At 38.8% G+C, this 24004-nt stretch overlaps 1 protein-coding gene across 9 annotated transcripts in view; it reads left to right on the top strand.

The window, feature by feature from the left end:
* The first annotated feature begins 868 nt into the window (after positions 1-868).
* Positions 869-24004, top strand: part of LRRC3B (leucine rich repeat containing 3B) — a 277752-nt gene continuing 254616 nt past the window's right edge. For 4 of the 9 annotated variants that reach the window (XM_054692856.1, XM_037525340.2, XM_054692866.1 and 1 more), the window contains exon 1: positions 869-1011. The gene's annotated coding sequence lies outside the window, so the exon portion shown is untranslated. Of the gene's footprint in view, positions 1012-9008; positions 9106-9839; positions 9855-24004 lie in introns of those variants that run through there. The other 5 variants (XM_054692861.1, XM_054692854.1, XM_054692864.1 and 2 more) reach the window with 4 other exon arrangements.

Genomic DNA, 24004 nt, shown 5'->3' on the forward strand with positions numbered 1-24004 from the left:
ACAAATTGAATATATATGTATTGGATATATAATTGAATATATAAATTGAATATAAATTACCACAAAAATTAAGTTGAAAATCAAGTGTTTCCATGATAAATGCTATAATTTTTCCTTAATGTGGGGAATACCACGACTGATTTTAGAATGAACTGTCCTATTGTGGGGTTCTTTGGCACAAAGAGACTTGCCTGGTGTATTCTAAGAGCTAGCAGCAGATATGGTCATGGCACCTATTGCTTTTACCATACGACATGGTGATAATGGATATTTATTGTAAAGACTGTTCTGTAATTCCTGATCCCTTCTGTTTACGTTCACCACATCCATAAGCTACGAATTCTCAGACAGGACTACAGCTTCATTTGAATTTAGGCAACATAAGAGACCAGATTTTAAAAAACATATTTACCATCTCACAGAGCTCTGATCCCATTGTGCAAAAAAGACCTGCCATGAAATGTTTTGAAACCCAAACTGTATATAACGAAGGGTCAAATGCAGACGGCTTAGAACTTTTAGAATTCAGAGAAAGGAGGAATCCCATTAGCATCAAACAGTTTCTTGAAGATGGGGGTATTGAATTATGTTTTCAGAAGTGTTGAGAAATTGAAGTGAAACTCATTGAGAAAAAATGTATAGTAGTGATCAGAAATGAGGCATGGAAAATCATGCTGGAGACTGAGCTAAACCTCTGAATTTCAGCTTCCAAGTCTTTGGCCCACAACACTGCCCAGAATATCCTATTTTAAAAGCTGAATCACTCTAGGCTACCTGCTGGCATTCCATCTCCTTGGAGTTGTGGCCATGAGTTCTCGACCTCTGATCAAAAAGGTTAACATTCTAATTCTCTTGAGGGGCAGCTTCCTCTTTTGTGCTGGGGTTCCATCCAGCTGGAATTCTTAGACACTCCCTCGGTTCTTCCCTCCTACCCCAGTGTTTCCTGCTCTGCTGAATTCTTCATGCAGGTATACAAATTTGCTCTCTCCTCTCTGACGGCCAACAGCAAAGGTATCTTTAGAACCCAGCTCTGCTCTTCCTGCCTACTTTTGTGCTCTCCTTCATAGAAAAACTTCCTGAATTGATGTTTTCATTGTTTTCTCTTCTCCCTACCTGAGCCTTCTTAGCTGACTTCAGTAGACCTTTCACTGTCAGTCCTTTGAAGTTGCTCAATACAGGTATGGATGTCCTTGATATTGCCAAATCCAGTGGTCATTTGCTGTCCTGATCTTTCTTTTTTTTTTTAAAGATTTATTTATTTATACAAGAACCGGGGTACAGGCCAGAAGCACAGGAGGGTGAGAGGATTCACCAGAGACAGAGTGGGGAACAAAACAGGAAGACTGATGAAATACACTGCTGAGGGGAGCAGCGGGCGAGACAGGAGGGGTCTGCTTCACCATGTGGGATTCCTGCCGGCTGACCAGAATTGTACCTGCGCTGCAGAGGCTGCGGACAGCCTCACAATGCAGCGCTCAACCGCCTGCGCCACCAGGGAGGCCCTGTCCTGATCTTTCTTAACCTTTCAGTGAGTTTGGGCCCAGGGGTCACCACCAGCCTTCCTGACTTACTTAGTTTTCTTGGTTTATGTGACACCATATATCTGGTTATTTTTCTACTCCTTTGACCTCAGCATTTAGTGTCCTTTTCATTTAGTGTCATCTTTCATTCTCTTGTTTTGGATATGTCCAAAACAAGAGAGCAATTAAATGCTTTCTGTTTTTTGCTGTCTCATTTCTTAGGTGGCCTCATCAAGTTTTAGAACTTTAAATTTCTCTATACTTCTAGCCTCTCTCTTGACTCTGAAATTTATAAATCAACTACTTATGGCATATCATCATTTACTAATAATCCCTTATTACTATCTACCTCTCATCCCACTCGCCCCCTGTCCTGGCATAGAAGAACACCTATACCAAGGTGTTCTACCTATGTTCTACAACCAAAAGCCTAGAAGTCATTCCTTACTACCCACTTTCTCTCTCACTCATAACCCCTGAAGCATTTCCTTTTGTCTTTGCCTCCAGTGCATATCTGAAATCAGTCTGCTTTTCTTCATCCCCAAATCTACCACCGTAATACAAGCCACTATTAGCCCTCACCTCAACTACTGTAATAACCTCCTGACTGGTTTCCCTAGGCCTGACTGTTCTTGTCTCTTTACAAACTATTCTCTATGCGGCAATGATATTTTAAAACAGAATAGATCATGTTACTCTTAAAATGTTCCAAATTAATGGCTAGTTGTACTCAGAATGAAAGCTGAGTCCCTGACTGGGTCTTATATGTGCTCAGGCTATTCTCCAACTCCTGCCTGGCTTTCCCCTTGCTTACAATGCTCCAGCCACAGAGGCTCTCTTTCTATACCTTGAACACTCCAAATTTGTTTCTTTGAATTGACTGATGAATATTTCAGACACACGTTTGACTCCTTCTTGTCGGATAGATGTCAGCTCATAAGTTACCACCTCCCAGATAGCTCCTCAGATGACTGCTTTTCAATTCATTCTCTGCTTGTTTCAATTTCCCAATCAACTAGTTACTGCCTCTCATACCACTTTAAAAAAATCTTCAGATGATAAGTTAAATAAGAATGAGAAAGAAGATCGATAGTGGCATATACAGAAAAGAGAAAATGAGGCTGCCACCAGCTTTGGCTTAGTTAATTTGTATTACTCGTAAGTAAATATTAAATGAAATTTTGAGATACAATCAGACTGGTGGGCTCTCAGCTTGGAAGTAATCTTTTGAAGAAAAAAGTGTGTACAGATGTCCCTTTCTCTGGTTTCATCAATAAGTCTGAAGCTATCTGCTTCACTAATTGGAAACAAAACACTGAGGTTTTTTGCCTTTTTCAAAGAGTCAGAACATGTCTGCCACAATCTGCTGGATTCTCCACAATTAGGGAGTAAGCCCATGGTGCCATCGGGAATTCCCCAATGCAGATGCAGTAAGATGGAAAAGTGATGGCTGCAGCATCACAAAATGTTCAAAATAATTGAACTCATGGTACTTATAATAATTCTTATGGACCATTTGGTCAGCCCTTAAACCCTCAACAGCATGAAACATCTGTGGCAGGGACTCTAGATCCAGTTTTACTTGGTGGCCGAGTGAATTCTTGCATGGTTCGCAGGCTGAGGGAAATTGTTTACATTCAGCAAAAGCATCCTTAGAACTGACATCATTCGTGATTGTCAGAGACTGGTTTACAGATTCCTAGATGTGCTTTGTACTCTGATAGGACTTTGGAGAGTGTGGTCTGGTTGGTGCATGAGCATAGACATGGTGATTTGACTGTTGCTGCCTCTCTGTTTGACTCAGCAAGGAGAGCTAATTTTTTTTCTCACTTGGTAAAGCTTAAGGTGGAGGAGAAAAGACAGAGGTGACACCACGCAAACAAATTGCTCAAGTATGCTACTTAAACCACTTTCTAAAACACCCAAACTCACTGGTCATAGTTGCAAAGTGGCTATACAGCTTCTGTCAAATAAGCAGGAACTGAACATTCGAAGTCAAGGAGAGAACTTGGGTGTTTCTCCTCTTTCTCCACAATGATTTTGAGTCTTTTCTCCCCATTGAAGAAAGTCAGACTAGACATATTTCCCCTCCTAAGATAACTAGCAAGTTAGAAATGTTAAACCAGCTCTCACAAGTCTATCTTCCTTATTTTATTTTCAGAATCTGTTTTCTTCTCTTACTTATTTTTTGATTTCACTGCATCATGAGAAGCTGTAGATGTGCTTTCACAACAAATCTTGGAAGATTATCTCAAGCCCCATGATTGTGAAGGGTTTGAGATCCAATGTTCTGCATGATTATTTTAGCTCTTTTCCTTTTGTACCAAAAGCATTGGAATTTAAGAATCCATGGCCAAGGAAACATGTTTCTGAAATATTATGGAAGAGACTTTAGTTTAGTTTATCAACCCTATGCCATGAATGTAGCCTGTTTCTTGTGACTCTAGTGAATCCCAGGACTTAGACACCAGGTTTTTTTGTGTGGTGGTAGTGGTTTTCAGAAATCAATTATCATGACACAATTTTAGCTTCTGTTGTCTCAATTTGAGATATCATAGATAAACCCTGCTATTAAATCAGTTAATGGCGGGAGTAATCCCTTAAGACTAATGATTTGGTTCTTGGTGAAACCTCTGACAGGTGCCAGCTGCTGTCTGTCTCCTGAAAACAATAAAAAATAATATCTGGCCTAAAACATAATCATACCAGACACCTCAGCAGTTATGAATTCTGCTGCTGCACCCTTCAGAAGAGAGAAAAGAAAGCAGATGGGGCAAACACAGTTAGTATAACTGTTATTGGTCTTTAATGAACTTGTTAATTTCAACATATGGGGAATATTATGCACCTGAGGGAAGAAATCCTATATTATTAAAAAAAAAAAACAAAAAAACACAAGGTTGTTTAAAAAAATTAAAAGAAATATTATGTTAAACACTTATACAGGCATTGAACCAGGTTATTTGTGAAAAGAAGGGTGGTCACCACTATCTTATTAGAAAACATATAACAGTTGGATGCATTTTTCAATCACAAATTATTTTTTACAAGATTAAATTAAAAGGGTAAAATATTAGCAAAAATGTATACTTCCACCAATAAGTAAATGGTTAAGTAAATTTTGCAATACCTATAATCATTAAGTTTTATTTATAAGACTATAGAAACATGAAAAATACTAATGTAATATATGCTAATACTAATTTTGTGTGTGTAGATGTGTTGAAAATAATGTATTATGTCAATTCAAAATGAAAGCAGTGTAGAAAACTGCATGTCTGAGCATATCTTTATAATGCCATCAGTTACAACACTTATATAATAAATAAGAGATATTTCTAGAATAAAGAAACTGGGAGAGGGCCTCCCTGTTGGCCTCGGGGTTAAGTCTCAGTGTTATTACCACTACAGCCTGACTTCGATCCTCAGCCAGGGAGCTAACCCACATGGCTCAGCAGACCTCTTCTGTCTCACGCGCTGCTCCCCGCAGAAGGGTATATCAGTAGATCCGCCTGTTCTGCTCCCCACTCTGTCTTTGGTGAATCCTCTCACCCCCCACACCTCTGGCCTGTACCCCAGCTCTTGAATGCGTAAAAAAAGAAACTGGGAAATATAATCCATACATTCAACAAATCTTTATATAGAAGTCATGCATTTGTTAGGATAGAGTAGGCAATAATAAGAAATAACCCCCAAAGAGTATAGTGGTTTAACTATCACAGCCCAAAACAGATATTTGTGATTAAAGGAGGCATTGCTGAGTAGTGAACTTGGTTCCTTTTACCTCATGGCTCTGCCACCACCCAGGACCCCAGATTTTCCTCTAACTAGTACTGATAGGGAAGAGTACGTAAAAAGAGGGAAGAGTACGTTTTCAGCATGTTTCTGAAAACTCTTGGCCTAATACATGTCATTTGTCACATGCCATTGGTGTCAGTTTGTTAGATGGCCCTATTTAAAACAAGAGTCTGAGAAATGTAGTCCCTGGATGGGCAGTCTCCCCCTTATGTTAACACAAAGTTTTGTCACAGATTTTCCTGGAAAGTTAGAAAGTTCTGTTAAGCTTGAAAGAGGAGTGGCAATGAATTGGAATCCAGGTCTCCCTGACTCTACAATCTAGGGTTTTAACTACCAGGGTGTTTTGGACTAAGAATAATAGGCATTTACAAATGGGTTTTGACAAAGCACTTCTAAGCCAATAGCTTTAATGCCTTAGGAGATTTATGTTATCCACTAGAAACCCTGGGTTGGCAACTGAGCTTTCTGAGTGACACACTTCCCCAGCTCCTTAGCAGTGCAAGGCACCAGTGAGTCCTCCCCAGAGCCCTTCGGTGGGTACCATAATGGAAGATGCTGCCACCTTGTTAAGTGAAATCATTACAGCTTTGGGGGCCAAGATCTCATGCAAAGAAATAAGGAACCACTCTTTAGGAGTAGAAATCATTGCAATAATGATTGAATGTGAGCTACAAGTCATTACCTTGTCTTATTAGTAGCACTTCAACCTTTCCTGAAAGCCAACATGCAGAATTCCTTTACTCAGTTGAAGAACTACCCAGGGGTACTTGATGTTTGATTTCAAGAACAAAGATGTTTCTCCTGAGACCCTATGTTAGAAGTAAGACATGTAGATAGTTCCTCACTGTTTTTTTTTTCACCTCCAAGATGTTGTTATTAAAGTCAAGAATTTAAAAGTGCAATCTTATAATTAAGGAAGAGGTAGTTTCTATTGATCACTGCCAAATCTTTTGGAAACATTAGCAGAATGCTGCTGCCAATGGCGCTAACAGTCCACAGTTACACTGTTGTTGCTTCTGAACTAGAAGACTTTTGCACACATAATTTTATTTGTTCATGGAGACTCTGGCACTGGTGACACTCTTATGGCTGTCAAAATCACAGTCTAGGTTTCTGCTAGTTTCCCATTGTGATCTCTCAGACTCTAATTAGCCCTGTAATCCCTCAGGTATCTGTCTAATATATCTTCTTTCAGTTAAGTGATCCAGAGGTGGATTCTGTTGCTTTTAATTAAGAACATAATAATGTATATTCAAATGCTATTGGTGACAAGTAACATGAACCCCAAACTTCAACTGGCTTAGACAAAAGACAATGTAAGATCTCCCAAAAAAGAAAGCAGAGGCTTCGGAGTAATTTTCCCTTCTATGTAGAATGACCCAACCCATTATTGCCCAAATAGTGGTGATAATACTGACTTCTCCTTAGCTTCCTTAATTTCTTAATACGCATGCACATGATGGATGCATCATAGTTGGAGTCAATATTAATAATTAAAACTCAATATGGGACACACATTCTTTGAGCGGGAAGTTGATGGATGCTGTTTTCTTTGGAAACAATAGGCTTTGATAAATCTGATTTATACTCTTTCACTGTCTTACTTCACAGGGGAAAATGCCACTAGGGTTTAGAGTGGAAATGCTTTTTTAAAAGTCTTATACTGTTGCTTTTTCTAGTGCATTGCATTATAAAATTTCAATGTAAGAGCATATATTAAAAGTGTAGTAAAAGGATACAAATAGTCTTATAGATTCAGGAAAATTCAACTCTAACTTTTTAATTAAGCAAATATGTGTAAATGGCCCTCATTCCCCAGATCCACCCAGCAAGGGGTGTGTGGTACTATCTGATCTTTCTCTTCTTCAAGGCACTAAATGTGGCTGATTGTATTTTTCTCCTCGGGAGCCTTTCAGCAGAGAGATGGGCTTCTTTTCTTTCTGTTTCACTTTTTTAAGACCTTTGGGAAAGAAATATTTTAAAATTAAGTAAGAGCAAGAGATTGTTTTTTCTATTTTTCTAAGAGAAGGATATGCCAATTTCAATTTTGTAGGTCCCCAAACTCTGTAAAACAACGTTAAAGTGTTGTTCTTTTTTAAAAGATTTATTTATGCATACAAGCACTAGGGTACAGGCTAAAGGTGCAGGGGATGGGGGAGGAAGGGTTCACCAGAGACAAGTGTTGTTCTTTGAAGACCAGAAGTTCTGATTGAAACCATAGAAGAATTAGATCTCACGATAGTGATACAGACCTATGGGGCAGAGAAGCAGGGTAGGATCCAATGTTGGAACCAAATAATCATTTATATTTGATTTGCAAGATAGAGTGATTTTATATTCTCCAGTGTGTTTTGCCTAAGATATGGGTAAAATCTACTTTAAAATATTATTAAATATCATTAAAATCTGAGATGTGACATGATCCTCAAAGGTACTCAGTGTTCCAGAAAACTAATGCTGCTTAAAAAAAAATACTGCCAATGAAACAAAAGTGTATAATTTACTCAACAATAATTGAAAACTGCAGGCTTTTCCAAAGCTGATTGCTCCTTTTCTAATTTATTATTTATGCCAACTAAGATAATTATCAGATATGTGACAGAGAGGATGTATACTTTATTTTTTTTTTTTGACTGGAAAAGAAAGCATAAAGTGCATTGTTCCTTAAACAATAGAATTCTTTTTGTCTAACAAGTGCACAGTTCACCAGAAAATGTCCATCTGCTACTATTAAGTTGGCCTTGCACTAAGCAACTTTGAATAAATAGCATTATATATCATTAATTTAGACTAAATGTGGATGTGAGTGCTTATTTATAAGCAATTGGTTTCACTCTAATCAAGGAGATGAAAAAATACCTTAATTAATGGAAAAGGTTCAAAGGAGTGACCAGGGCATTCGAGGTCACAGAAATCACATGACAAATTGTAATGGGAGACGTTTTAATGGAAACCTTTATTTGGCACTAACATTTTCTCCAATTAACAGCAGTCACTTTCCACCTATTCAGCGGAGCTTTCAATTTTATTACGCATTGACCTCTTCTATCCATTTAACTGTATGAAAGTACAAGGATTCGGAAATTTTAACTTCATGCTGACATCCCCAAAATGAACAGAATCATTTTAAAATTTAAAATGCTACAATATATTATCCAGAAGGCACATATAATTGTTGTTCATTATCAACCTAATGAATAAGGTGTAACGTGATGTGTGGTGTCACTGTTTCCTGAAATGCATTAGAGAGTCTTAGGAGCAGACATTTTAAGGAATTGGATTTATTTAAAAAGGAGAGTTCAAGGAGATGATTTTGTAAACTCTTACTATGGCACATTGGGAAAGCAGGACAAACCTTGCAAGTGGCTGCTAATCTCTCTGATATTTTCAGAAAAAGTTTGAAAAAGATAATCCCTCAACTAGCTCTCTACCGGCCAGGAATTTCTTCATGTGTTTATCCATTTGATTTTTAAAAGTTATTTCAGTTTCTTACCTGTTTCTTATTATAGAGGGCATTCTTCATCAGAGTTTCAACCAGAAATAGTTTACATATATAATATTCTTCTTAAATATTTTCTTGTCACTTATTTTCTTTCTACCATAATCCTATAATTCAAAATTATTATTTCCATTTTATAATTGCAAAGACTGAGACTCAAGATGACTGGGAGTTATTGTCAGAAGCCTGACATGAATACTCAAGTCTTCTAGCTCTGGACCAGGTGGCCTTCTCCCCAGAAGCCATAGTCAGAGCCTCTTCACATGAAATTTGAACCTGGTCCAAAGGGTAAGTGAGCACAAGAAGCAAAAAGAGAAGGGAGGGGAATTGAAAGGATAGAGAGCAGAGAGGTGGGGTCTGAGGAAGGAAGATAAACTTGATTCCCATTTGAGTCACCAGCTGTCCCTTTGTTTGAATTTGTGGTGATTATTACCCCTTCAGGAAAAACTCATTTTTTTTTTGGCCTTTTGTTTACAATTCCCCAAAATTATAAGTTGAAATCTTAACTTTTTGTTCCCTAGTGTGTGGACTCGTGCAAGTCACATAATCTCTTTAGCTTCAATTTCCTCATCAACAATGAGGGTAATGCTAAAAGTTAGGTCCCAGAATCAATTCATTGAGGTAAAGTGTATAAATAATTCAATAGCAACAGCGTCTAGAAGAGAGATCAACATGGCGGCGGGGAAACGCAGCGAGTAAGTCCTCCTAGGAAAAAAAAAGTTAACAGGGAGGAAAAGCAGCAGGTCCCTGCAAGAACTGGGACACGGAAGATAAATGGGCGACTGGCAAACTGCCCGAAGAAGAAAGTGGCCACAAAAGAGGATTAGAAGGGAGAAAAGCTCAGAACCCGGCTACCCTCCCCCACCCACAAAGTGGGCACTCTCCGACCAACAGACAGGAGGAAAACAAACAAACAGAAACAACCAACAAGAACAAACTACACTTCAAACGGGACTGTGAGTGGAAAGGAACTATTTCAGGCACCACACCCCGTGAACTGGAACTGTGCAGAAAACCGGGCAGGAATCGCCGCGAAGGTGAGCGAAAGGCTCTGGGTGCCATTCGAGGTAGCAACAGTGTCTAGAACATGGTAATACCTTAATAAGTGGTAACTGTCACTAATCCGTAGTAGACGTTTGTCAGTTTTTTACTGTCTGATGTCTGAAACCCCTTTGTGTATTTGGGAACCCATCAATAGACTGTTCAATAGACTAACACTGTCCACCAAATATTTTCAGAGCAGAGGGTGGGATTATTCTTCCCTGCCTTCCCCTTGCTCTTCAATTTGGGTGGGCCATATAACTTGCTTTGGCAAGAAAGTATACATAGGAATGACTAGTGTCACTTCCACTTAGAAACTTCTAGTGCTACAGTATGTTTCTCCATGCTCTTTGCCTTGAGGACTTGTAGTTTTCCACATGGAGTCTGGACTGTCAGCCGCTGTCCTGGAGTAAGAGAAAGGGAATGATGCAGAGCAAAGTCTGCAGCAAACCAGTGTAACAGAGAAAAACAAATAAACAATATAGAAGAAAACAAAAACATTTTGTAAGTTCAGCCACTAATAATTTGGGGGTTGTTTGTTACTGCAGTATAACTTGGCCTATCCTCACTGTTACCTTCACCCTATGAGTCTTGGTAGGAGGCAGAGCCCTTTAACATAATGTACAAAAAGCTAGATAGACGTTTTCATGTTCTCTCTTATAGGCATTTGATCTAAAGTTGACCAATCATTAAAATCCCTAAGCACATAAATTGGAAGCTGGAAATACAAAGAAGTAGGAACTGTGAATAATTCATTCCCATTTGTTCAGGTGGCAACAATTATGAAGGAAATATACATTTCTAGGTAAATTGAGGTCAGCGGGTATAATAGTAACATCTGGAATCTGGGGCCATTGGTAGAAATTTTTGCAAACTGTTAGTCCTGGTTTTCAGGGACATCAATAAGCTTCAGAGTCCCTGTTGCACAGGACCTGAGATGAAACTCAGGCCTTGGTCAGGGTGTGTTGCTGCCTAATTTCTAATCTTCCTAGAGACTCAACTCTGCAAGCAGCTGATACAATTTCAATTTATTCCCTTTCTGATTAAATCAGCCAGAGTATAATGCTTGCAAATAAGATTCCTGAGCAACACAATATATAAATTAATTTTAGAATTTTCTTTGTTATTGTGTAGAGTTATTTTAGTATTTTTCTGGCAGTTCGAATTGGATGCTGTGAATGGCATTGCTCGTCCATGCCAAAGGTATACATTTATTCTAAAAATAACCACTCTTTCAGCAATTTCTTTTAAAGATTATGAAGTCCATGCTTCTTAAAAGATTCTTAATGAATTAAACTACACATTCTACTCATTCTACTTTAGTGCTTATGTTATATTAAAAATCTGATAACCAAAACCATTTATTTTACTCTTTTCCTCTAAAAACTATAAGCAAATGATTTTCCTGCATTAGTCTGTTGAACTTGATTCAGTTTAGACATAGAAATGACCTGGAACACCTCTGGTTTTCATCATTCCTTAGAGCACGATTTAGCTGCAAGATTCAGAGTTTTTATTGAGAGGGAGTCATTCTGAGGGTGGGATGGTCACTCTTCTAAAGGGTCATGAATCTTGATATGACTTGATGACTAGTTGCACTGGGACCTGTGTCCTAGGGTTTGGGAAGAGATGCATTCATTACAAGTACCCAGCAAGATGTAATTTGACCCATTCTGGGGTTACTTTCTGAACCCACCAGGACAAAGCAGGAAGGGCACATTTATTGCCAGGGGGTACACCACCACTGCAATGTCCTTATTGAAATTCCAACCCAAGAGTAAAATCTGATTTGCCTCTCTGGCATGCCTTTCAGTCTATATTTCACCAAGTCTAAAAAAGTAATTAAAAACAACAACAACAAAGATTGGAAATACAAACAACCAGAGAAATCTGATCTTTGTGATTTAAAGTCGGAGAGGAGTTAGTAATTATTCTCTCTGTTCTGAACTTTGTTTCTGGGAAAGTGGAGAAGAAAATAGTGGTTGAGAAAGTTTTCCCAGGAGTCATTGGGTCCTTTCTTTCAAATTCTTAAACAAGAAAAGGAAAAAAAAAAACTTATAAACTATGAGATTTGGAGCAAACATCGAAGCAGGTTAGATACTGAAGTGTGGGATAAAGTAAATACTCCCAAGTTAGAACAAAGAGTTTTGATTTCTAGCACATCAGTCAAAGGCGTTTCACAACATTCTAACTCTTGAGAGGTGAAGCAAAAGCAAATAAAAACAAAAAGCCACCAGTAAATATGTGGCATGTAAATGTAGAGCCTTAAGTCTGAGAGAGGCCTTTAACATAGGAGAACACCAACTTGTTTGTCTAACTTTACCAAGTTTGTTCTTGCAGACTTAAAGCTGCTAGATTGCAAATCAATAGCTGTCCCTGAAGATTTGAGTGACAGTAGTCACAGATTTTTATCCTTTGGGAAGAACTCTTCCCTTAATTTACAGATAAACTAAGTGATAGATGTAGCAAAACAAAACATTCTGTCTTTCGAAGAATTTTCCAGGTAGTGTGACAAAGTGTCTCCAGGATGGCAAACCTCAGTCAGCACTTCACCAGGGAAGGCAAAGATTGGGACTATCATGTCCCTAATCAACCAAGGAGAGCAATGTTTGGGAACACCATAGCTCTTATCCACACTCAAGGGAGCGATGTGTCTGGAAGTAGGGACCTTGACCTTCTCTTTAAGACCTTAAAGCTAGGGGGAAAAAAAAAATCTGTAAATTAAGCTTTGCCAGAAAAGTACAGCTCTGTGAAGTCAAAGTCATTTATTCCCATAGCGTTTGGTATTTAGGGAATGGCAGTAGAAACATGCTGGAGATAGTGGGTTTCTATGAGAATGATGCCTTAGACCAGTCACACTCAAGCTAGCATCCATCAGAATTACCTAGCAGGCTTGCTGAAACACAGGTGCTGGGCCCATGTTCTGAGGAGGTCTAGGATGGGACCCCAGGATTTGCATTTTTAATCAGCTCCCAGGTGATATGATGCTGCTGGGCCTGATGTTTTTCATGAATCGCAGCCATCAGAGAAACAGCCTGTCACTCCTGACCTTTAACTCTAATTTCCCATCTCAGCTATATTTCCCTCTTACCTTCAGCAGCTCAGACCTTCTTTCCAATGCGCTTTCTCTCTGTACGCGCAAATACAACTAAATGGTCATTGCAACTTAAAGTTTTATCTCTCTCCAGACACTGATTCTGTAATGGGGCATTTTGACTATCTACTTTGTACCTTAGACATTACAGGTATAGACCCACATCCTGTCCACCCCACCCCTTGGTATTTGCTTGTATACATTGATGTGCACAGAGGCTTCTGAATCATGTAGTAGAAGGTGAGTAGGATGAAATTGTAGGTAGGCTTCTCAAAGAAAAGACCTATATCATAAAGACTGGCTTTTTCTCTCTTCTGCAACTATCTTCGGCCTAAATTTGAGCCCCATGTTTAGAAGAAGACTGAAAAGAACTGTTTAATAAAAATTTGTATGGAATTCTAGGCACAAAGAGATTGTTTTGGGGCCCAGGCAAAGGGTGTGGGTTTTCACAGACAGTTGTTGGTTGAGGGGTCTCCCGGGCACACTAGAATTTTCAGATGTTTCGGGCTCTCCCTTCCAGGAGCCTGAGGGCAGTGTGAAAACACTTGTGGGCACACCACAGAGAGGAGAGGCATGTACACATCTGAACAAGACATATCCTGGGAATCTGGGTGGAGCCCTGATATTGCCTATTACAATAGGTACATCTTAAGCCAGTGGATAAAGTCATTTGGCAAAGGGTCCATGGGAATCCTGGAGGCTCTATATTTATTTGACTTTAATGAGAACTCATTTGACTTGCCCTTGGAAACTGTGTTCATGAATCTCTGAGCTGGGGGTGGGGGCTGTCTGGTCCAGAGATCTCCTAAGAACCTCTTAATTTTGTGGCCCCTTTTGGTGGCATGGGATGCCTGGCTTCTTTGCTGAGCTGAGGATCTAACTGAGAACTGCCAACACAAAGCTCCTTCAGGCTGAGGTTAGCGACTGAGCATTTAAATCGTCCTGCTATGTTGACTGATTCTTTCAGGCAGGGTGCCCAAAAGTGGTGTATTTACTGGATCAGCCTGCCAGCTTCTTTTCACGCTTACTTTCCTTTATCTGGGGTAGCCAGGTGCCCCCCTAAAACAGCAGGCTGGGAATTCAGATGCATCTACAGTCATGAATTTTGCAGCATCATTTGCATGTTTAACCTTCCTCTGCCTCTCTTATTCTCAGACAGATGTAGGCAAGGCCATTTCTATAGAAATTTCATGCTGCTGAGCCAGGCTGGGATTTCAATGAAATAAATAATAGTTGGGATTATTTGAATCATTCCCTCATAGGTCCTTTTAAGAAGGGCATTTTGTTATAAAGACATTTCATCAATGACTGTATCTAGGAGTTTATTTGACTTCTGATTCAAGGACCATATTATGGTTGATCCATGATTCACACAGAACTATTAAAGTTGTGCTTTTCTATCCTGTGGAAATAATACTGATCTTGAAATCAGAAGGTCCCTTTCTGACTACCCCTTGTTGCCACAGCAGGCTATTTCTAAAAGAATGGTGTTGCCTTTCTTTTGTGTATTGTTTTTGTTCTTCCCAAGACATTTGAGAGAATCCTTCCTTTTGGATTTTTCTCCATTGACTTTATGATAAGGATACACAACTTAAAAGTATGTTGAATGATGCACTAGTTAAAGGAGAAAAACAAAATAAAATAAAACAAAACTTTGTTGGAAAAGTAGCTGGAAATAAATGACGGAGGAGGAGATTACCCCTGGTATAAATCAGCATTTGCCTGGAATGGGCCCAGGTAAACTGGTTTCTTCTATTCTCAGAATCAGTGTGGATGTTGGAATTAGAAACATTGATAACTTCAGAGTATTGGCTCATGACTTCACTATTTTCATCTTGCACCTGCAATCTGAGGAGCTCTGGGAGGAAGGGGTTTCAACTTTTCCTTTGTTGCATTAAAAAAATGACAGATTTGCAAATGAAAAATGGAAATGTCAGAATCAAGAGACGGATTCTAAGAACTTTATTCTTAGAGGTCTGGGTCCCCCAGGGAAGGTCCCTTACATAGCCACATGACTCCAACCATATGGAAGTATTAACAGCAACGATAAATGTGAACCAGCCTAGAGGTAAATGGGAATGTGCCAAGGAAGGTTCTACTATAATCTAAAAGTTTTGATACACAATTCTGAAAATTTCCAAACAAGATCTCAGTTGGGGAAATGTCTGAAGATATTTTCAAGTTGTCAAACTGGGGCGTGGGAGTGCACAGAGCTGGCATTTAGTGGGAGAAGACCAGGGTTGATGCTATATAACCTACAATTATGGACAGTCTCTCTCCCAGCCCCTTTACTTACCCTACCTGCCCAAAAAAGAATTACTTGACCTCAAATATCAGATGGTCAAGGTTGGATTTGAAAGCAGGGCATTGTAATGATTAAGTTGAGAAGAAATTTTCCAGAATTACAGTGTCTCAGTAAGCTGTTTCAGCTGTCTTTGGATAAGCAGTAACTACTACTAGAGGAAATACCAAGTCTGTAGCTTGAAAAAGAAAATTTGTGTGTGAACATTATGGACAGATGGGAAAATTCAGAATAACGAGAATTGAAAGTTCAGATTAGCAAACAAGGAGCAGTGGCACAAACAAACATACAAACAAACAAATGATGAAAGGGAGAAGTCACAATTTCTATTTTTATTTCCATCACCTAGAAAGAGAAACCATTCCCCAACTGTAAGAAGAAAACTGAGAACAATACAAAGGTGTTATGGCCTAAGAAACATGACCAGTCAGTAAAAGAAGATTTAGTACATTTAAAAGAATTCTAGTGTCTAACAGTAAAAAGAACCATACAGCTAAAATGCAAATGGAACTTAGAAATGCCATATCTGAGCCTCTATATCATTCAGTAATCTCTAAGGGTTCATAAAGAAGTTCTAGAAAAACGGAGACAGTCAAATAATTCCCTCATTCAAAGTCTAGCTTCTGTTTGATGTAAACTGGTAATCTTGACATTTACCACCTCGTCACATTCTGACATAGATCATTAAATTGTTTATGTATCTTTAGAAAAGGCAAGGATTCAAAACCCCTTGTGTGTATTCATTAAGGGGAAGACATCTGAAGCTGACTTCAATTCCTTTATAAATATTTTTATGAGGTCTGTAGATCCAAGGGACTTTCAAATTAGATTTTTTTCTTGAGGTCAACAAGGCATCTGAGAGTGTCAGCTTTGTATCTGGATGTGTGGATGTGTGTCCATACAGGTAGAGGTCTTTATTGGAGCCCCCAGGCTTCAACCCTTCCTCCTGCATATTTTAAACCAGTGGCTGAATGAGATGACACAAAGCAAGGGAGACTAATGCATGTGCTGATTACAATAAAAATTTCATTTATTATCTCCACAACTGGAATGATTATTCCTAAGTCTCCAAAAGCAAACTTAAGAGTGGTGAATATGTGGTCTTTAATTTGCATCAAAAAGTTAAGCATGGATATAAAAATAAAGAAATCATGGCTTGGAGGCAGTTTCTAAACAACATCTGTGGCTATAATAGACAACAATCTAAACAATCTTAACTGCCAAAACTTAGGAAAATTAACTAATAAAACATAAGACTGGTTAGAGAGGGATCAGAAAATGATTGTGTTAATTAGGCCACAGAGAATTTTACTTTTGTTCTAGCATTATCCTTGAAGGAGGAATATTATAATTGACCTAGTATTAAGGTGAGGAAGAAGGTGGTGGTAGTTGGCTTAGAAACCATGTCCCAGGAGAAATATTTGAAGAAACGTGAGAAAAATAAAGATGTATAGCAGACTTGGTGAATTAGGTTAAAAATTTAAGATTTTAGAAAAGGTACTATATAAGGGGAGTGTTGCTGTATTCTCAGAAGTAAGATAAGTGCATACACATTGGGAGATTGTTGGACCTCATAGAAAAACCCAGCATCCAAGATGGCATAACAGGAGGTCCTGACTGCTTGAAAGGGTGGAGGTGCCCGGAACAGGATGGAGCAAGGACGTTGAAGAAGGGACCCCTTCATTTGATGTAAGGCAGATTAGATCCAAAGATCTCATACCTAGTTGCTTACCTGAGTCACCTGAGAACTTATTTTTTAATATACATCAATTTTTCCCTCATTGTCACCTCCTTCTTCGGGCCTATGTCAAATCTACAGCTTCATTCTCCTTTCTGATGAGTTAGTGAAGAGTATGTTTCTTTCATTTTTAAAATAGGGTTCCTTTACTTCTTAAGCTGTCAAATCCTTTCTGGATCTTTAATGCCCCCTCACCCACCAAATCACCACTAACAATATTATGGTGCTCCATAGAGAGCTATATTTGGGAAGGAAAGAAGCTGTTCTAGGAAATGGTAGATGCCTTGACCTCACGAGCCTCTTATTGTAGGCAACAGTCCACAATGGGTTGCTTGTGACATGAATGCAGTTAGGAATATGTAGAATGAACCCCCCAGCCAACCACTACCATGACATGAACATTCTCTATGAAAATCCTCTTACAAAGTGAGCATAGTGTTCCTGGGTATGATCTGTGTCATTAAGTCAGTCATATTTCTCAGCTGTAAGAATTATCAACCTATCATCAGTCATTATCTATATGCCATCAATGTAAGTCTGTCTATTTTCTCTCTTTCTCTCTCTCTCTCACTTGCCTATCTGTCAACCTATCTGTCATCCATATATCTAATTTCTATGGATTCTGATTGATTCATTAAAGCATTTGAGTTTGGATTATAACTTCCCCACACATAACTGCAAGAGGAGTGGATATTATTCTGAATGTATTTCTAATCAATATGTTTTTGAATAAGGCTTCATAAACACAGAGGGAAAACTGCCCCATTATTTATCAGTTCTCAACCCCTCCCTTCCCAGTCCCTGCTAACCAAGTTTCATGCAGCTCCTGTTTTTTTGAAACACAAATCACTCAAATCAAAAGGCTTCTTCATTCTAAGCACAGGTTGAGTGCTTTTTTTCCTTTAAATCCTCTTTAAAAATACAGTAAATTTAAATAAAATCTCCGGGCAGGCTGTTCAGTGGTGTCTGACCTTTTTGTAAATATGATGAATCGAGTTCTAATGTAAACATTGCGCCCTTGGTAGAAAGTCCCGCAGTGTGCTATGGCGGGTCTCCAGGCAGAGGCAGATTGGTTTTGCCGAGTCGTTTCAGAAGAAGCCAAAAGGTGCAGGCCAACTGTCAATCTGATGCAGCCTTATCAGAGCTTTTTAATAAACCATTACTAGGCTGTAAAATTCTTTTTAGACTTTTGACTCCATTCAGATTTAACTGATCACACTTGCTCTTCACAGCTGCTTCCCCAATAACATCCTCAAGCACTTGCTGGAGACAGAGTGAGGTTTGAATTTCATCCAAGCATTGAATTTCCATTAAACTGAACAAGAAGCAATAGATGGTAGGGTAGAGGTATCTTTGGTGGAGATTGGGCACACCGTCTGGTTTCTGTGTTCTCAAGAAGTCCTTCTTTCCAGTTACTTAATAAATATCTGTTGAACTGTGATTTGGGGAGAACATGGCACAGCCCAGAGGCTCGGGGGCCAGTCCTGATGTTACTGGGGAGTGAGAACGACAGACCCTCTCCCCTCTCTGGATATTGGTTTCCTTATCTTTATAATCAGGATGCTGAATAGGAAAATTATCTGGCTGCTCTGAGTTCCATGATTCTATTGCATTGGTTACCAGATTTTCTCTAAAAAGGGTAGCTATTATAGCAATATTTTGACTTTGTGGACCAAGAGGCAAGTTTGAGGCTCTTGTATAGGTATTTATTTAACAAAAGAGAAAAGAAGCATCCATAAATTTTTATTGAAATTATTAAAAATATGTGAACATTGAGTATATATTTTTTTACAATAATGATATTCTAATGAGGAAAATGAAATGCTTTCTGTTGTTGCTTTTTTTGGGGGGGAGGGAATAAGATCTCACTTAATTGGGATGCACAGTTAGAGTTCTGTATCATGAGCTTGAAAATGTTCCTCTGTAGAAACCATTTTTAGCTCATGGGCCACACAAAAATGGGCCAGATTTTTTGGCCCATGGGATACAATGTACCTACCCTTGTCTTGGGGTTCAGAAAGACCCTTGAGCACAGAAACTGAGTTAGAAATAAGCATCAGAAAAGCAGAGAAGGAAAGTGTTCTGGGTAAATGGAAAAACAGTAACAAAAGCATGGCCACAGTCGATGGTAAATAGCACAGGTCATAGGGCAGGGAACTGAGGAGAGTGAGGGCTTTCCTGCACTGCTGGTGGGAGTGCAAACTGGTCCAACCACTATGGAAAGCTGTGTGGAGATTCCTCAACCTGTTAAAGATGGAGCTTGACCCAGCAATTCCACTCTAAGGGCATTGGCTTTAGACAGGCAAGTGCTCAGGCAGATGTCACCTAAGAAACTGCTTTCTTTTAGAGCCAACCCATTAAAAATGATTCTGGCCTAATTGGACTCAAATTTTCTACCCATATCACAATCTTTCTGACTCTGGTCACTTTTATGATTTTATTGTTTGTCATTCTCTAAGGCCAAAATTCTACATAGCCTGATTCAAAGTTTCATTCACCAAGTTCAGATGAATGATAAAAGCGAATAACTGCAGGGACTGACGGTGCTTCTGAATCCTGATGGTGTGAAGAACGCCCTGTGATTTGTTTCAATGCAAGTCAGGCTGTGATGTGCATGCAGAAAGATTGGATGTTGCTCCTGCAATAAAGCCCAGTTATATGCCTTATAGATTTATGTATTATAAAATAGTTTTGCATTTTTGTAAATAAAAATTTATGTCCAGGTTAATGAATTATTCTATTGATATGTATAAAAGAAGTCAAGGGCCTCCCCTAGTGGCGCAGGCGTTTGAGCGCCATGCTGTGAAGCTGTCTGCAGCCTCTGCAGCACCAGTTCGATCCTGGCCAGCCAGCGAAGGTCCCACATGGCGCAACAGACCTCTCCTGTCTTGCCCACTGCTCCCCTCAGCAGTGTATTTCAGTAGATCTGGCTGTTCTGTTCCCTGCTCTGTCTCTGGTGAATCCTTTCACCCTCCTGCGCAGCTGGCTTGTACCCCGGTTCTTGTATAAATAAATAAATAAATCTTAAAAAAAATAAAAATAAATAAAAGAAGTCAAATCTTCCTCCCCAAACTGTCCCCAATATATACCCATTTCTATAGTGTAGGTAAGCTTCTCTGGTTGCACCGAAGCTATAACATTCCACATTCCAGTTTACACAGAGCAAATGGTTGGTTAACCGGGGAGGCAGGTTAACCAGAGTCTGAAGCAAGGGTTCACATGCTTGGGCTCTTTTTGGGAGATATGGTCTAGGCGTAAGAGTGATGGAAAGAAAAAGGCCAGGAAAATGTAAAGCAGTGTGAATGCTGCTTTACAACACTGGCTATTGTTTCACAATGATCTATGAAGAGAAATTCTAGAATGCTTGGCTAGTACATCTATTGAACCTAAAAGTCATCTCCAGTTTGTTGGAGAGACTCTGGCTCTGGAAAGTCCATGAGGGTGATACAAGCAGGGAAAATTATGCCCATATCCTTTCTATTTCCTGTTTCTCTTTAGTCTAAACTTATCTCCTGAGAATTAACTTACCCAACAGTGCAGGTTTGCATCCTGTAGCTCTTTTGGTGTCCTCTTGGAATACCAGATCTCATTATCACCTGCAAATTTTAGAAGAGGCTAGAGAGCAAGAAATTCCAGAGAGCCAGAAATTCCAGGTGTGTGACTGCTTGGTCCAAGTGCATGGCAGTAACCGAGGGGCAGGGTGAACATTTTCAGAGCAAGTAACTGATCACTCCTGGTGGTGGCAGCACTTTCTCAGAGGTGGGCAGCAATTGACTTTGTGTGTATAAGGCCTTTGGTCAGAAGTCAAGTTAGCCTTGCCTCTAGAAAGAAGCCAATAAGTTAGAGTGGGTATTAAGTTGAAATTAAATCATTGTGTGTATATATAAATGCAACAAATTTTTGGGTATTGATGTTGTATGCTGTTTCTTTACTGTATTCATTTGTTACTTCTAGTAGTTTTTTGGTAGAGTCTTTTGATTTTCCATGTATATTTTCATGCTATCTGTGAGTAGTGATAGTTTCATTTCTTTATTTCCAGTTTGGAAATATGTCTTTGTCTTGCCCTATTGTTCTGCTAGAACTTTCAAATCTATGTTGGAGGGTAGTGGTAAAAGTGTACATCCTTGTCTTGCTCCTGATATTAGAGGAAATGCTTTCAATTTTTACCATTAGAATGATGTTTGCTGTAGGTTTTTCATGGGTGTTATTTATTATGTTGAGATAAATTCTTTTTATTGAGAGTTTTTATCACAAGTGGGTATTGAATCTTAAGTGCCTTTTCAACAACTGTTGAAATGATTGTGATTTTTATCTTTCTTTTTGTTGATGTGGTGAATGACATTGATTGATTTGCATATATTGACTCATCCTTCCATTTCAGGAATAAATCTCAGTTGGTCATGATGGATGATTCTCTTTATATATTGCTGGATATGACTTGCCAAGATTTTACACTCCATCCCAAAATTATACAGTTACGTAAATGATTGACAAATCAATAAAATTTGAGGAAAAAATCTAAAATGAACTGAACCTAAAATGTGAAGTAAAATTCAGATTTCTAGAGAAGTAGCAAGTGGCAGTTTCTCAGAGAGCAATTACCAACATAATACAAAGGTGAAAATCTGGGAGGCAAATGCTTATAATTTTGTAACAGCCTATCAGTAGATGCTTCTCTTTTATCATAATTCCTGAGAATCCATTACTACTATGCTCTCTTATTCTCCGCACCAATGGAAGAACCCTATTTGGTTGGCTTACTCATTCATCTCCCCACAGAGCCTGGCTCTGGGTAGGCCAGCATAGTGTGACTAGTCAGATAGAAAGAGGGGCATGCCTCAGAAAATGGCATTTGTGGATGATAAGAAGTCACCATTAATTAAATGTGTTTCAAGATAATTTTTATGACAGTAGTAATGCATTGTCATTATAGCCCTTTCTCTGTCTGTCTGTCTCTCCTCAACATACCCTGCCCCCTGCCCCCCCCCCCCCGCCTTGGTAGTACTTCATAAACTGACCCTTGAACTCTAACCCTGCCAGTTCCTCCTTTCACAAGACTCTGAGACCTCTCATTACCATGCTTTCTTGCATTTTCCACTCCAGTGTAATAGTGCCATTTGCTTCCCTCCCTCCCTCCTGCTCTCTCTCTATCCATCTCTCTATCCCACCTACCTGCACTCCCTCCCTTCCACCCTTTCTTCTTCCTACCCTTTGCCCTCTCTTTTTTTGCACATACATAAAAAAATATATGGAGATTTTTGCAAGCATGAGGAAATTGGAACAAAAATATTTTTGCTGTCATGTATCTTTCTTTTTTTGCCTTTTCATTTGTGGATTCCTTCACACATATGTTGACTTTCAAAAGTTTCATGTGCTCTACCATAAGCATGCATCATATTTTTAATAAATATCTTATTTTTCCTATTGTTGGAGATTCATGTTTCTTTCAACTTTTTCCCATTCTTACCAATAAAAACATGAAAATACTCGTACACAGATTGCATATTGCCCTATGATCATTTCTTTGGCAAACCTAGGAGAATCAATCGAAAAGCCATTAGAAAAAATAAAATCGCTGAGCAAGGTGGTCAGTTACAAAATGAATATATAAAAATCAATAACTTTCCTAATATACCAAAAGAAATTGGTTAGAAATTTTAATGGAAAAGAAGATCCCATTCATAATAGCAACAGAAGCATAAACTACCTAGGAATAAACAATAAAAAGTGTCTAAGACCTATGTGAGTAGCATTTTAGCATCCTATAGAGAAAATATGTGGAAAGAAATGTCTATTCACGTATTGGGGAAACTCGTATATTGGAAAAGTTGTAAGACTATAAATTCTCCTTTAATTTAATTTATTCTGCCAATCTAATCCAATGGAAATCCCAACTGTATTTTTCTGGAAGGGGTTTCCAGGGGGGACTGAACACAGAGTTTCCATATAATACCTGCAGAAATTGGGTGCTGAACTTGAGCTGAGCTCACACATCTGCCTCCCATTCCCACTCTAAATTCCTAGAAATAACACAAAGCATCATATTTATAAACAAATCTACAGCAATCCTGGAAAACCAGAAGAGAGTCTCTAGGTGGACATATATTACAAAAAAAAAAAAAAAAAAAATCCCCAAAAGAGTTCAGATTGCATTGAAATGGGAAATCCACAGCCCACAACATCAACAGAGTAGTTTTATTTTTTCCCCCAAAATAGCAGTTTCATGAGTGATTCAAATATAGGTGAGATAGAGGAGGATGAAGAGACTCTGGAATCCCATGGCCATGTGAGGTACCACAGAAGTAGATGCCACGCTCACAGTATTCCTTCTCCTAAACTGTCAGACAGTAGACAGCAGAGTCACCCCATACCTGGAAGAAGCAGCTAGTGGTTCCTGTGGGTTTGAGAGAAGGGGAAAGTTCCAGGTAGTTGCGGACATCATCTGGAGGGGCTGGTCAGCCCATTCTGTTCTCTCCAAAATAAGTTATGAGAAATGGTATTCCCAGGTGAGCAAATAAAGAATCTCAAAGTCAAAGATACACTAAGTACTAAGGATCACTAAAAAACTTAGGAAAAACTAACACCATGAAAGAAAGTCACCAGAATCAACAAATAGAAGAATGAACACACATAATCGGAATTAATAGAGCAAACAAAAAGTAAGCAAATATGTTTTGGGGATTTCTGTGAGTCAGTTTAACTCTACCTTGTTATTCTTCCCATGTTCTAAAAGGTACCATACCTTATCTAACCAGTACTTTGTTGGACATTTAGTCCTTATAATTTCCCATTATTATATTCAATATGCAAAGTTGATCCCCACGTAGAAGCTCTTTGAACATATGTGTGCATATATGAATATCTACAGAGCTATGTGATAGGATACTGGAATCATTAAAGAAATAACTACATATATATATATATTTTTAAAGAAGACATATCAGTTATTCTATAAGGGATATTTTGGAATGGCATTCCTTGAATTTTGATTATTAATTACATCCTAATTCCA

This window comes from Talpa occidentalis, unplaced genomic scaffold (genome assembly GCF_014898055.3).
Source record: "Talpa occidentalis isolate TD23 unplaced genomic scaffold, MPIMG_talOcc4v2.1 talOcc4.10, whole genome shotgun sequence".
NCBI classification, from domain to species: Eukaryota; Metazoa; Chordata; class Mammalia; order Eulipotyphla; family Talpidae; genus Talpa; species Talpa occidentalis.